At 38.0% G+C, this 15,613-nt stretch overlaps 1 pseudogene; it reads left to right on the top strand.

Annotated features, from left to right (window-relative positions):
* Positions 1–5,634: 5,634 nt before the first annotated feature.
* LOC121037500 (dnaJ homolog subfamily A member 1-like) lies at positions 5,635–7,064 on the top strand (annotated as a pseudogene).
* The last annotated feature ends 8,549 nt before the right edge of the window (positions 7,065–15,613 follow it).

The following is a 15,613-nucleotide window of genomic DNA, read 5'->3' as shown; positions in this document are numbered from 1 at the left end:
ATACATCAAAATACAAGGTGTCACAAAAAGAAGTAATATTTAGAGAAATAAAAGAACTCTTAGAAGTGAAAATTACAAGAGCAGGAATTGAAAGAATTCAACTAAAGGGTCAGGAGAGAAGCTTAAGGAAATTTCCTTAGAAAATAGACACAAAGACAAAAATATGGAAAAAGAAGAGAAAGGATCAGAAAATTAGAGAAATAGTCTAGAAGCTCCCAAAAGAAACTGCACAAAAGATAGAATAGGAGAATCCAATTAGTAATGGATGCCACATTCATAAAACTGAAATATAAAAGTTTCCAAACTTAATGGGCTAACCTACTACACCTGACAATGAATAAGACCAATCAAAGAACCATCACCAGTAAATCAGCAATAAAACCTAACGGAATGAAAAAAATTGTCATATGGAAGAAATCAGGAGTCAGATTGGCATCAGATGATGCAAAACCAACACCAGAAGCTAAAACTCAAAGAAATAATAATGTCTTAAAGATTCAATGAGAAGTGGGGCATCTGGGTGGCTCAGTTGGTTGAGCGTCCAACTTCAGCTCAAGTCATGATCTCGCAGTTTGTGAGTTTGAGCCCTGCATCCAGCTCTGTGCTGATGGCTCAGAGCCTGGACCCTGCTTCAGATTCTGAGTCTCTTTCTCTCTCTGCCCCTCCCCCACTTGTGCTCTGCCTCTGTCTATCAAAAATAAATAAAATATTTTTAAAAATTTTTAAAAAAGATTCAGCAGGAAGACTGATCTCCAAAATTCTACACTTATCCAAATTATCAAATAAATGTGATCATAAGGACTTTTTAGGTATACAAGTCCTCAAGAAATTTACCTCCTGTGGCCCCCTACTCTAGAAAGTACAGGATAAACAATGCTCTCCACCAAAATGAAGGTATAACCCAGGAAACAGAAAGACATGGAAGTAAGGAAACTCAGGACCCAACGAAAAAACGAGGCAAAATGTGTCCTAGAATGGTAAAGAAGGGAAGTGTAGAGTGACTGTTGTGCCCAGGCCCAGAAAGCACTAATCCAGACTAGAGCAGAAGCAAAGAGGGTTCCCCAGAAGTTCCCTCTCTAAAAAACCTAATTAAAACTAAACATATTACTTAATGTGTTTCAATCTATTGAGTTATTTATGGGGGAACCTAGGCTGCTCAGTCAGTCAAGCATCTGAGTCTTGATCTCAGATCAGGTCTAATCTCAGGGACTTAAGTTCAAGCCCCCACTGAGCTCCGCACTGGGCATGAAGACTACTTAAAAAAAAAAAAGAGTTATTTAGAATAGGTAATAATCCCATAGTACATACTTGGAAGTTGCTTAGAGAGTAAATCTTAAATGTTCTCACCACAAAAAAGAAATGATAATTATGTGACATGATGAAGGGTTTAGCTAATTCTATGATAGTAATCATTTTGCAGTTTATAAGTGTATCAAATCAATACGTGTATACTTTAAACTTATATAATATTATGTCAATTGTATTCCAATAAATCTTGAAACTTAAAAAAATTAAAGTCAAGAAAAAAGAGATTTAGATATGACAGAGTTTGGGAATAATTTTTTCATCCATAATATTGAGTAGACTAGCAGTGAAACAACCAGCTGAAACAACCTATGATCTCTAACCTATGATCCCAAATTCCTTAAAGATGAAAATCTATATTTTAGAGCCAAGGTCAAAGATGTATGGTTCATGCACTTACCCGGGAAATGAGCCAAACAATAATATTTAGAAAAACATTTTATTTACATCAGGATTTTAAAACTTGGCTAGTTAGCCTAATAAGCTGTGCTTCCTCTAGTCAAACCACACACAACCCACCTCCTCACCCTCTTCCAGGCATGGACTTCTTACTGTGGTTCCCAGAGAAGGAGCTGTAAACAGGTGACAAGAAATGACTTTGCTAATATTGGTATCTGTCACAGACAGGCCACCAGTCTACAAAGAGAATTTAAGGATAAGGAAGCCACTTAAGCATAAAATTCACATTAGCAAACTTATCCTTGCATTTGCTGATGACCCAAACCAAAGCCTCAAATACATGTGAAGTGTTCTACATAACTGGGAATAAATGTGTATTTCATGTGAAATCTCTTTTTTTCTCTTCAACCTCCATGTAATCCCAGAGATCCTGCTGGTCATATATTTCTTGTTCAGTAGAAATGAATTTCCAACCTAAGCAATGAATATGAAAACAAGAGACCAAGAAACTTTTCATACTTTTCCCCCTGGTTTCTAGCTTCACTTCCCCTCTAGCCATTACCCTTAGTTGTATCTTGCCATGAGCCCCCTGGCCTGATCCTATCTGCCATATTTTCTCCAACCTCCCTGTCATTGTCAGTGGGTCTCTGTCCTCAGATACCTTCTCCTTGCCAGATGAGTTACAACCCTACTGTTCCTTATGCTAAACCGCTGGGGAAGAACCATGAAGAAGTTTGAGGGCAAGGCCAAGGAAACCTGCTGAAACCCACTCAGCTGTTTCAGGAAATCAGGACAAAAGCTGAGAGTCAATTCGGGGCTTCCCTTGTACTTTATTCAATACTATTTCCATGACATCCCATGAAACCTGAGAAATTAGATAATCCAGGACTAGAGCAGTCAAAAGGTAAATAAATGACCACATGTGACTTGGCTTTGAGGAGATATTCATCTGAAGGTTTGCAAGATTTTCATTCACATTAAAGCTGCATATTTTGGGGGCAACTGGGTGGCTCAGTCTGTTAAGTGTCTGACTTCAACTCAGGTCATGATCTCACAGTTCACGAGTTCAAGACCTGTGTCAGGCTCTGTGCTGACAGCTCAGAGCCTGAAGCCTCCTTTGGATTCTGTGTCTCCGTCTCCGTCTCTTCCCCTGTTTGTGCTTGCTCATGCTCTCTCTCTCTCAAAAATAAAAATATAAACATTAAAAATATATAAATATTAAAACTGTATATTTTTAAGTCTGGCTAAACTGGGATCCTTAATGTTTGGGGGGAGGCACCTTCCACTCTGAGTGTATATAGCAGATTAGGGGACAGCTCAATAGCCTCATGCAGACAGCAAGGGGTACAATTTATTACATTGGATGAACCTAATTCTTCTAGATCAATATATCTCTGTACACAAAGCTTACATGAAGAAATAAAGTCCCTGACAGGGATTGCAAATTCACCTGCCTGGGGGAGTCAGGAGGTAACATCAATGACTGGCCACAGGCAGCCACAGGCAAGAGGGAGACCACAGGGAATTGAAGAGAGCAAGCCCCATCTGAAGGGCAACAGCTACTTCGCTCCCGCCTGTTGCTATCACGCAACAGCATATGCCTGTTGTCTCCCTATGCTTCATTCTTGAACCATAAAATGTCCCAACTTTTCAAACACTAGAAAGAAAAAAGAAAAATCTGTAAATTTAAACCAACTGAATCTATCACATTATAGTCATGCAAATTTTTATCTTTGCCAGTCAAATGGCTCTTCAAGAAGAGAGTAATATCAGGAAGGTTTAGAGAACCCTCTGGGAGACTGTTCCAAATTTCAAATACCTCAAACGTGACCTCTGGCTCTTTGCATGCACCACTCTCATCAACATCAGCAGGAGTTAAGAATTTATCAGATCAATTATATCAAGATTTTCAAATGGGCGCCTTCTTTTTATCTCTTCTGTATCAAACACTTATTTCATAATCCTTTGAAATATGGATGCTAGTCTAAACAAAGAGAACTGAATTTTCCTATTTAAGAAAATACTTGTACTAATAAGAGACCAAAAGAGACTTTATGTAAATTGACAAAAGATCCATTTTCTGTGGCTTGCATTAAAACTTTCAACATCAAATTAGGTAAAAGTGTCAGGAGGTATTCTTAAAAGCTTGACTGCTCAGGAAGGATCCAGGGATATGAGTGCAGCTGAGAGTCAGGATGTTATGGGTGGTTTTTCCTCAGCAAGCGTTTGGCAGACGCTGTTTCCACAGGATAGGATTGTTCATCTATCTCGCATTTTAAAATTAAACTAGTATTTTTATTGGGGCACGTGGATTAGAGGAGATCATGAAAAAAGAAATGGGTTGGCAAGAGAGAAAATTCAAATACCACCCAACGTCCTAAATTGAATTGCCTTGAAATAACCTAACAAGGTCATGAAAGTTTAAAACACTTCAAGGGTCAAAAGCTCAGAATCTCACAGCATTTCTAATAAGCAAAGTTCAGTTCATAGAAGGAAGCTAAGCGCTCAAGATTAAACCCAGCTGATGATCCTGATCACTTCCACTTAACCAGTCCACTTGACTAAGCCATGGGTTCCTTTTCTCTGTAAAATATCTGACTGATTTTACATTGGACAATTACCACTAGTAGGTTAGTTTCTAGAATGCCCACACATATGTTTAATGTTCACTCTGAGTTCTCTATGTTTCTCTCAAGTCAGTTTATGCCAGTTTTCTTGCTATTGCAATTACATAACTTAATTAAATGTACACAAACTGATGCAATAGCAGTGTGGGAGTTTGGGGATTCTATGAAAACCTGGTCGAATACTTCAGAAAGAGTTGACAAAGGCAAGAAAATTATTGTGGTAAGATATTTGTGAAAGAGTGTGAGGTATATTTAACAATCCAGGCAGACCTCACAACCCCTTAACTTCTAGCTCTGCTTTTAGTAAATTAAAACTAGGAGACACAGGAGACAGTGTCTTGTGGGTATGCAGGACGCAAGGAAGATGACCGAGCTCTCCTCAGAACACTGAAAAGAGGGGCCTTGACTCTTCATCAAATATTAGTGAACAACATGAATATTTAATACATGTATATATTGGGGCACCTGGGTGGCTCAGTCGGTTAAGCATCTGACTATTGATCTCAACCCAGGTCATGATCTCATGGTTCATGTGTTAGAGCCCCTCATCGGGCTCTGCATTGATGGCACAGAGGCTGCTTTGAATTCTGTCTCCCACTCTCTCTCTCTCTCTCTCTCTGCCCCTCACCTGCTTGTGCTCTTGCTCTCTCGCTCTTTCTCAAAATAAATAAATCAACTTTAAAAATTAATTAATTAATTAATTTCAAAAAACAAAACATGTATATATTGTTTTCATGAGTCCTTTCTTTTATGTTCCTATGTGAATATAGTTGACATACATTGTTACATTAGTTTCAGGTGTACAGCATAGTGATTGGACAATTCTATACATCATGCTATGCTCACCACAAGCATAGCTACCATGTCACCATACAACATTGTTATAATGTCACTCATGACATTCTCTATGCTTTGCCTTTTATCCCCATGACTTATTCATTCCATAACTGGAAGCCTATATCTCCCTCCCTTTCACCCATCTTGTCCACCCTCTAGCAGCCATTAGTTTGTTCTCTGTATTCATTGATCTGATTCTGCTTTTTGTTTCTTTGTTCATTCGTTTTTTTTAGATTTCACATATGACTGAAATCATATGGTATTTGTTTTTCTTAGTCTGACTTATTTCACTTAGCATTACACATTCTTTGTCCATCTATGTTGTCTCAAATGGTACAATCTTGGGCAGAACTTTCCAGAATGCTTGGTCAGAAGTGGAGGAGCCACGGCTGCCCAAACTACACCCAGGAATGAGCTCCTTCCCACTCCCTCACACCAACCTTGGCCTGCTCACCTGCTGTAGAAAATGGTGAAAGAAACTACTTACTGTGATGTTTGGGGGTCAAACCCAGTGCTACCCAGGAAGAATTGAAAAAGGCTTACAGGAAACTGGCTTTGAAGTACCACCCTGACAAGAATCCAAATGAAGGAGAGAAGTTTAAGCAGATTTCTCAAGCTTATGAAGTGCTCTCTGATGCAAAGAAAAGGGAATTATATGACAAAGGAGGAGAACAGGCAATTAAAGAAGGTGGAGCAGGCAGTGGTTTGGACTCTCCCATGGACACCTTTGATATGTTTTTTGGAGGAGGAGGAAGGATGCAGAGAGAAGGGAGAGGTGAAAATGTTGTACATCAGCTCTCTGTAACCTTAGGAGATTTATGTAACAGTGCAATAAGAAAACCAGTTCTGTAGGGGCGCCTGCGTGGCGCAGTCGGTTAAGCGTCCGACTTCAGCCAGGTCACGATCTCACGGTCCGTGAGTTCGAGCCCCGCGTCAGGCTCTGGGCTGATGGCTCGGAGCCTGGACCCTGTTTCTGATTCTGTGTCTCCCTCTCTCTCTGCCCCTCCCCCATTCATGCTCTGTCTCTCTCTGTCCCAAAAAATAAATAAACGTTGAAAAAAAAATTAAAAAAAAAAAAACCCAGTTCTGTAGAAGAATGTGATTTGCGACAAATGTGAAGGCCAAGGTGGTAAGAAAGGAGTGGTAGAATGTTGTCCCAATGGCTGAGGTACTAGAGTGCAAATAAGAATTCATCAGACAGGACCTGGAATGGTTCAGCAAATTCAATCTGTGTGCATTGAGAGCCAGGACCCTAGGGAATGGATCAGTCCTAAAGATAGATGTAAAAGCTGCAATAGAAGGAAGAGAATTCGAGAAAGGAAGATTCTAGAAGTTCATATTGACAAGGGCATGAAAGATGGCCAGAAAATAACATTCCATGGTGAAGGAGACTAAGAACCAGGACTGGAACCACGAGCTATTATCATTATTTTAGATCAGAAGGGCCATGCTGTTTTTACTTGGTGAGGAGAGGATCTTCTCTTTTATATGGACATACAGCTGGTTGAAGCACTGTATGGCTTTCAAAAGCCAATATCTACCCGTGACAACAGAACCATTGTCATCACCTCTCATCCAGGTCAGACTGTCAGCAGAGAGATATCAAGTGTGCTAAACGAAGCCGTGCCAATTTATTGTAGGGTGAATATGAAAAGGGTCACCTAATCATCGAAATTAAGGTAAACTTTCCTGAGAGCGGCTTTCTCTCTCCTGATAAACTCTTTGCTAGAAAAACTCCTATCTGAGAAGAAGGAAGTAGAAGAGACTGATAAAATGGACCAGGTAGAACTGGTGGACTTTTGTCCAAATCAGGAAAGATGGCACCATCACAATGGAGAAGCATATGAGAATGATGAACATCTTCCTGGGGATGGTGTTCAGTGTCAGACCTCTTAATGGGGCCTGTGAATAACCTGCTGGCATCTTGTATGCAGTAGTGAATGAGAGAAGGACTGTAATCATAGCTCATTGTTTTTGTTTTAATATTCAACTATTGTAATGTTTTAAAAGTTAAATGAAGAATAAACTCAAATATTAAAACTCTGCCTTTGCCCCATATGTATGATGACTTCAGTGTGCAAGATAAGTTTAACACTCGTAAAAACTACTTTAAAAAAAAAAAAATCTCCCCTAGCATTTGTTAGGCCATACCTTGTAACTGATTTCAGCTCTAGGTACCTGAAATAGTTTAGACTGAAATGCTAAGTGTATGTATTGATTTCAGTGTATGACCCTTAATTGGCAAACTATGAAGTTAAAACTTGTGTTTAATTGGCAGTCAGAAGAAGAACTTAACTTGTAGGGAAGTGTTGGTCTGTAGTTCTATTCAGTGGGATTGATTGTGATGCTTCTGCAATTATTCTATTGCCTCAACTGTTATTTGAAGATGGCATGTTGTGTGATTAATTGGGCCTGTGGTATCAGTGGTGGAAAGGTACCTTGCTAAAGAAGCATTTATCATAATCTGCCATTCGAGGGCTTGCACTTATAGAACTGCATTCCCTTCTCCTGTGCCATCTTATATATATTATATAAAATTTTATATCTTATGTATATTTTTTATATTTATTTACATTTTGTATACATATAAAATCAGTCCTGGTTACACTTTTTTTCCTTCTTTTTGTACCATGATAAGCTTCAGAGTAATGACTTTGGGAGCAGGGTAACTTAAAGTGAAGAGACATTTGCATGGAGAAGTGAATTTGCATGTATGAGCTAGGAAGGTGTTTCTTAGGTATGTTACAGGCTTACTTTAAACCATTTAACTTACACCCCATAATTTAAATGTTGGTAGTATAGTAAATTATGATGCATAGCTTTAATTGTATGTTTATAAGTTATGTTCACAAGCTTGAATCAGGATATCAGAATTAAGCAATTCTTGAACTATATGAATGTCTCCTTAATATACTGATTACAAAGCAAAAAAGAAATGGTACAATCTCATCCTTTTTAATGCTTTGTAGTATTCCAGTATGTGTGTGTGTGTGTGTGTGTGTGTGTGTGTGTGTGTACCACATCCTCCGTATCCAATCATTTATCCATAAATACTTAAGATGCTTGTATATCTTGGCTACTGTAAATAATGGTGAAATAAACATAGTGATGCATATATCATTTTGAATTACTGTTTTTGTTTTCTTTGGGTAAATACCCAGTAGCAGAATTACAAGATCAAATAGTATTTCTATTTTTAATTTTTTGAGGAACTTCCATATTGTTTTTCACAGTGGCTGTACCAATTTCACAGTCACTGTCCCACCAACAGTGAATGAGGTTTCCTTTTTCTCCACATCCTCCCCAACACTTATGTCTCTTTTATTCTAATTATTCTGACAGGTGTAAGGTGATGTCTCACTGAGGTTTTGATTTGCATTTCCCTGGTGATTAGTAATGTTGACTAATCATTAATCATGAATCCCCTTTCAATTTACTGACAAATTTTTTGACCAGTGCCAATCACATCGGATAATAGGGCTTCTACTATGGTCATTCCAAGTAAACCCTATTTTCAATATGAACAAGGTAGCACTTTTACCAAAATTTATATTTGTAGCCTTTAGGTATTAAACCATTGTCAAGATAAATATTATCTCCTCGGTCTAACATCCTAGCATAATGATCAGTTGCAAGGTTAACATTTCAGTGGACCAAAATCAAGGTAATACCTATGGAAACACTCCACTATGAAGTTGCCTTTTTCTTCTTGATCTCTTAAAAATGTTCATGTGAAATATTCCTAATTAGGTCAAAATTTTGAAAACCAATAATCATTAGTAGTTTTATGTACCAGACCCTACTAATAAACATAGACACACTATCTATATTTATATAGTTATTTTTCACAGCACTGAGAAAATTAAGTGCCAGAGATAATAAGTTGCCCACAGTCACTGTAATGTGAAAGGCAATAGCCATGACTTGGCCTCTGGTCTATTGGACTCCAAAGCTTGTACTCATCGATATAATGCTATCAAGAGCCCCAGAATATGTCATTTTAATGCTACTCAACTAAAGGCTCCAAGTCTTTAGAATATCCAGATTTTATTTTTTTATTTTTTTTTAATTTTTTTTTTAACCTTTATTTTTGAGACAGAGAGAGACAGAGCATGAACGGGGGAGGGTCAGAGAGAGAGGGAGACACAGAATCTGAAACAGCCTCCAGGCTCTGAGCCATCAGCACAGAGCCTGACGCAGGGTTTGAACTCACGAACTGCGAGATCATGACCTGAGCCAAAGTCGGACTCTTAACCGACTGAGCCACCCAGGAGCCCCCAGATTTTATTTTTTTTAAATGGCTTCATGGGGCGTTTGGGTGTGACTCCATCAGTTAAGCATCTGAATCATTTTTTTAATATAATTTATTGTCAAATTGGCTTCCATATAAAACCCAGTGCTCATCCCAACAGTGTCCTTCTCAATGCCTATCACCCACTTTCCCCACTGCCACATCCCCCATTAATCCTCAGTTTGTTCTCTGTATTTAAGAGTCTCTTATGGTTTGCCTCCCTCCCTCTTTGTAACTGTATTTTCCCCTTCCCTTCCCCCATGGTCTTCTGTTAAGTTTCTCAAGATCCACATGTGAGGGAAAACATATGATACCTGTCTTTCTCTGACTGACTTATTTCACTTAGCATGATACCCTCCAGTTGCATCCACGTTGCTGCAAATGGCCAGATTTCATTCTTTCTCATTGCCAAGTAGTAATCCATTGTACATATAAATCACATCTTCTTTATCCATTCATCCATCAATGGACATTTGTGCTCTTCCCATACTTTGGCTATTGTCAATAGTGCTGCTACAAACTTTAGGGTGCATGTGTCCCTTTGAAACAGCACTCCTGCATCCCTTGGGTAAATTCCTAACAGTGCTATTGTTGGGTCATGGGGTAGTTCTATTTTTAATTTTGTGAGGAAGCTCCACACTGTTTTCCAGAGTGGCTGTACCAATTTGCATTCCCACCAACAGTACAAGAGGGTTCCCATTTCTCCACATCCTCACCAGCATCTATAGTTTCCCGATTTGTTCATTTTAGCCACTCTGACTGGTGTGAGATGGTATCTCAGTGTGGCTTTGATTTTTATTTCCCTGAAAGCATCTGAATCTTGAATCAGCTCAGGTCACAATCCCAGGGTTGTGGCATTGAGCCCCACGTCAGGCTCTGCCCTGAGCGTGGAATCTGCTTAAGTTTCTCTCTCTCTCTCTCTCTCTCTCTCTCTCTCTCTCTCTCTCTCCTTCCCTCCCTCCCCTGAGCTCTCTCTTTCTCTCTAAAATTAAAAAAACTATTAAAAATGGTTTCACATAATTTTTTAAGTCAGTGGTTATAACATGCAATTATATAATTTAAAAATACTAAATGCTCCTGCGCAAAATTTCTTTGGAACAGAAAGTATAAATACATATTACTAATAAGAAAGTACTTCCAAGGAAGGATATAAAAGGAATAATCCTTGGACTTTTAACTCATTCATACAAATACTCTAGGCTTGTACTCAGCACTGAGAACACCAAGATGTCTGAGATAATATTATTGTCCTCAAGGAGCCTGTGGTCTGTGTGAGATAATTAAGCAGCTGTAACATGATATCCCAGCAGTTCTTTTTTTTTTTTAGATATAATTTATTGTCTAAAGGTTTGTGATATTTTTGTCATTGAAAAAGTATATCTATATAACTTATTGTCAAGTTGGCTAACATACAGTGTATACAGTGTGCTCTTGGCTTTTGGGGTAGATTCCTGTGATTCATCGCTTACATACAGTACCCAGTGCTCATCCCAACAAGCGCCTTCTTCAATGCCCATCACCCATTTTCCCCTCTTCCCTGCCCTCCCACCAACAGTTCTAATAGAGATCTATCCTAAACACTGCAGAAGCAAGAGGTGATGAAAACTCAACAAACTGGTTATAGAAGGAACATATCTCAACACAATGCAAGCCATATATGACAAGCCAACAACTAACATCATACCAACAGTGAAACGTTGAGAGCCTTTCTTCTAAGACCAAGACCAAGAAAAGGGTACCAACTCTCATCACTCCTATTCAACAGAGTACTGGAAGTCTGTACTAAAACGATCAAGCATGAAAAAGAAATAAAAGTCATCCAGCACAAAAACAGACACATAGATCAATAGAACAGAACAGAGAGCCTAGAAATAAACCCACAATTAATGGCAAGAAATATGCAATGGGGAAAAGACAGTCTGGTCAAGAAATGGTGTTGGGAAAACTGGAAAGAAACATGCAAAAGAATGAAACTGGACCACCTTTTTACCACAAACACAAAAATAAAATCAAATGGACTTTAAATCAAAAGGCCCTAAAATGTGAGACCTAAAACCATAAAACTTCTAGAAGAAAACATAGGCAGTAATTTCTTTGACATTCATTGGCTGTAGAAACATTTTTCTAGCTATGTCTCCTCAAGCAAAGGAAACAAAAGCAAAAATAAACTTGGGACTATACCAGAATAAAAAGCTTTTTGCACAATGAAGGAAGCCACCAACAAAATGACAAGGCAACCTACTGAATGGGAAAAGATATTTCCAAATGATATATCCAATAAGGGGCTAGCATCCAAAATATATAAAGAACTTATACAATTCAACACCTAATAATAACAATAATAATCTGATTAAAATGGGCAGTGGACCTGAATAGACGTTTTTCCAAGGAAGACACACAGATGGCCAACAAACACATGAAAAGATGCTCAACATCATTCATCATCAGGGAAATGCAAACCAAAACCACAATGAAATATCACATTATGCCTATCAGAATAACTAGAATCAAAAAGACAAGAAACAACAAGTATTGGTGAGGGTGTGGAAAAAAGACACTCTCATGCACTGTTGGTGGGACTGCAACCTGGGAGAATATGGATATTCTCCAAAATATTAAAAATAGAAATACCATATGATGCAATAATTCCACTACTATTTTCCCAAAGAAAACAAAAAAGATATATGTACTCCTATGTTCATTTCAGCATAATTTATAATAGTCAAGATATGGAAGCAACACAAGTGTCCACTGACTGATGAATGGATAAAGAAGATGTGGTGTGTGTGTGTGTGTTTGTGTGTGTGTGTGTGTGTGTGTGTAATAGAATATTACTCAGCCATAAAAAAGAATGAGATACTGCCTTTTACAACATGGATGGACCTAGAGGGTATAATGTTAGGTGAAATAAGTCAGACAGAGAAAGACAATACTATATGATTTCATTCATATGTGGAATTTAAGAAACAAAACAAATGAACAAAAAAAATGAGACAAAGAAATAGAAACCAGAGTATTTTTTTTCTTTTCCTTTTTTCTTTTTGAGAGAGAGAGAGCATGTCAGTGGGGGGAGAGGAGCAGAGGGAAAAAGAGAATTTTAAGCAGGCTCCATACTAGGCACAGAGTCCAGTGTGGGACTTGACCCCACAACCAAGGGATCATGGCTTGAGCTGAAATCAAGAGTCAGATGCTCAACCAACTGAGCCAACCAAGGACCCCAAAAAACAGACTCTTAATATAGAGACCAAACTGGTGGTTGCCAGAAGAAAAGTAAGTAGGGGGATGGGTGAAATAGAAAAAGGAGTTTAAGCATGATGGACACTATGTATAGAATTGTAGAATTATTATATTGTACATCTGAAACTAATACACCACTGTATGTTAATTATACTTCAATTAAAAAATAAATAAAATTGGGGCACCTGGGTGGCTCAGTTAAGCGTTTGACTTCAGCTCAGGTCATAATCTCACAGTTCATGGGCTCAAGCCCCACATTGGTCTCTGTGCTGACAGCTTGGAGCCTGGAGCCTGCTTCAGGTTCTGTGTCTCCCTCTGTCTCTGTTCCTCCACCACTCATACTCTGGCCCTCTCTCTCAAAAATAAATTTAAAAAATGAAAAAAAAATTTAAAGAAATAAAATGCATCCAGGGACACCTGAGTGGCTCAGTATATATGGAAAAGCCTAAAGACTCCACTCAAAAACTGTAAGAACTAATCAATGAATTTAGTAAAGTTGCAGGATATAAAATCAACATACTGAAATCGGTTGTGTTTCTATACACTAACAATGAAATATCTGAAAAAGAAAACAACCCCATTAACAATAGCATCAAAAATAATAAATAATTATAAATAAATTTAAAGAGGTGAAAGATCTGTATACTAAAAACTACACACTGACAAAAAACTGAATAAGATACAGACAAATAGAAATATATTCTGTGTTCATGGGTCGGAAGAGTAAATATTGTTAAAATGTCCATACTACCCAAAGCAATCGATAGAATGCAATCCTTATCAAGATTCCAGTGACATTTTTCTCAGAAATAGAGGAAACAATCCTAAAATCCTAAAATTTGTGTATAGCCAAAGCAATTCTAAATAAGAACAAAGGAGGAAGCACTATACCTCCTGATTTCAAACTATACTACAAATCTATAATGATCAAAATACTATTTGGAGGGCACCTGGCTGGTTTAAGCATCCGACTTCAGCAAAGGTCGTGATCTCACGGTCTGTGAGTTTGAACTTCACATCAGGCTCTGTTTTCCCAACACACTATCCTTTTTCTATTGTGTCTTCTTAGCGTTCTCGTAGAATATTATTTCAACAAATTGTGCTGGGAAAACTGAATAACCACATGCAGAAGAATGAAATTGGATCCCTATTTTACACCACTCACAAAAATTAACTCAAAATGAATGGAAGACTTAAACATATGACCTGAAGTTATACATCTCCTGAATAGGGGAAAGCTCCTTGACATTGGTCTTGGTGATGATTTTTTAGATATGACACCAAAAACACAAGCAACAAGGCAAAAACAAATAAGCAATTCTACACAAAACTAAAAAGCTTCTGCACATCAAAAGAAATAATAAACAATATGAAAAAACAACCTATGGAATGGGAGAAAACATTTGCAGATGACAAATGTTTGTGATGCAGGTCTAGTAAGATGTTAATATCCAACATATATAAAGAACTCACATAATTCAGTAACAAAAAAAAAAGCAACCCAATTTAAAAATGGGCAGAGGGACTAAACAGACAGTTTTCCAAAGTAGACACAAAAATAGCCAACAGGCACATAAAAAGATGCCCAACAATACTAACCCTCAGGGAGATACAAATCAAAGATACAATGAGGTATCATCTCACCCGTGTTAGAATGGCTATCATCAAAAAGACAAAAGCTAACAAATGCTGGCAAGGAAATGGAAAAAAGAATTCTTGCACACTGTTGGTGGGGATGTAAATTGGTACCGCTATGGAAAAAGCATGAAGGTTCCTCAAAAAATTAAAAATAGAACTACCATGGGATCCAGTAGTCCCACTTCTGGGTATATATCTACAGGAAGTGAAAACAGGATACAGACAGATATCTTCACTCCATGTTCATTTTAGCATCATTCACAATGGCCGAGATACAGAAACAACCTAACTGTCCACCAAAGGTTAAAGGAAATGTGTTATATATACATATATACAATGAAATGTTATTTGACCATTAGAATAAAATCCTGCCATTTGCAACAAAATAGGTAGATCTTGAGGGCATTATGCTAAGTGAAATAAGTCAGAGAGAGAAAGACAATTACTGTATGAGATTACTTAAATATGAAATTGAAGAAGTGCAAGTCATAGGTACAGAGTAGAATGGTGGTTACCAGAGTCTTGAAGGGGGTTAGGTGGGCAGTTGGGAAGATGTTGGTCAAAGAGTACAAACTTCCAGTTATAGGATAAATGCATCCTGGAGATATAATGCACAGCATTATGATTATGAATAACAATAATGTACTAGATACTTGATGTTGCTAAGAGAGTAGATCTTAAATGTTCTCACCACAAAAAAAGAAATGGAAGTTATGTAATGTGAAAGAGATGTTAGCAAACACTAAGGTGATAATCATATTGTAATATATATGTATCAAATCAACGTGATATATACCCTAAACTTGCACGGTGTTATAATGAGATACATAATGCTTATTGAATTATCAATCATATCTCAATAAAGCTGGAAAAAACAAAACAGGTGATAAATTTGCCAGGGAGTATGCCACAGAATGGAGTCTTGTCCCTAACACTACAATTGCTGGCACATGGTGCTAATAAAAGCAGACAACTTTTAGTCAGTTTTGTTTTGTGTTAAACAGTCTACAACCAATGCACTGGCTTCTGACCACACCCAGGTGAACTGTCCCCACCGTCACCACCACCACCCCTGGCATGCCACTGTGAATTTGAGCTAGGTCTGGCTAAACAGAGAAGACATGGAAGGTCCTTTCAGAGAGAGACAGCCCCATATTTGAACAAGCATGGTGGTATGAAGAAAAAAGTAGGGGAAGAAGTTTGGTGTAGCTAAGCACAGGGTACAAAGAACCAAGCTGATATAAAGACAATCTAAAGTCAAGCCAGAATCTGAGCTGAC

The sequence above is a fragment of the Herpailurus yagouaroundi genome, unplaced genomic scaffold, assembly GCF_014898765.1.
Source record: "Herpailurus yagouaroundi ecotype Mexico unplaced genomic scaffold, PumYag 163, whole genome shotgun sequence".
NCBI classification, from domain to species: domain Eukaryota; kingdom Metazoa; phylum Chordata; class Mammalia; order Carnivora; family Felidae; genus Herpailurus; species Herpailurus yagouaroundi.
The sequence above is the reverse complement of the archived record's forward strand: the minus strand, read 5'-3'. Positions and strand labels throughout refer to the sequence as shown.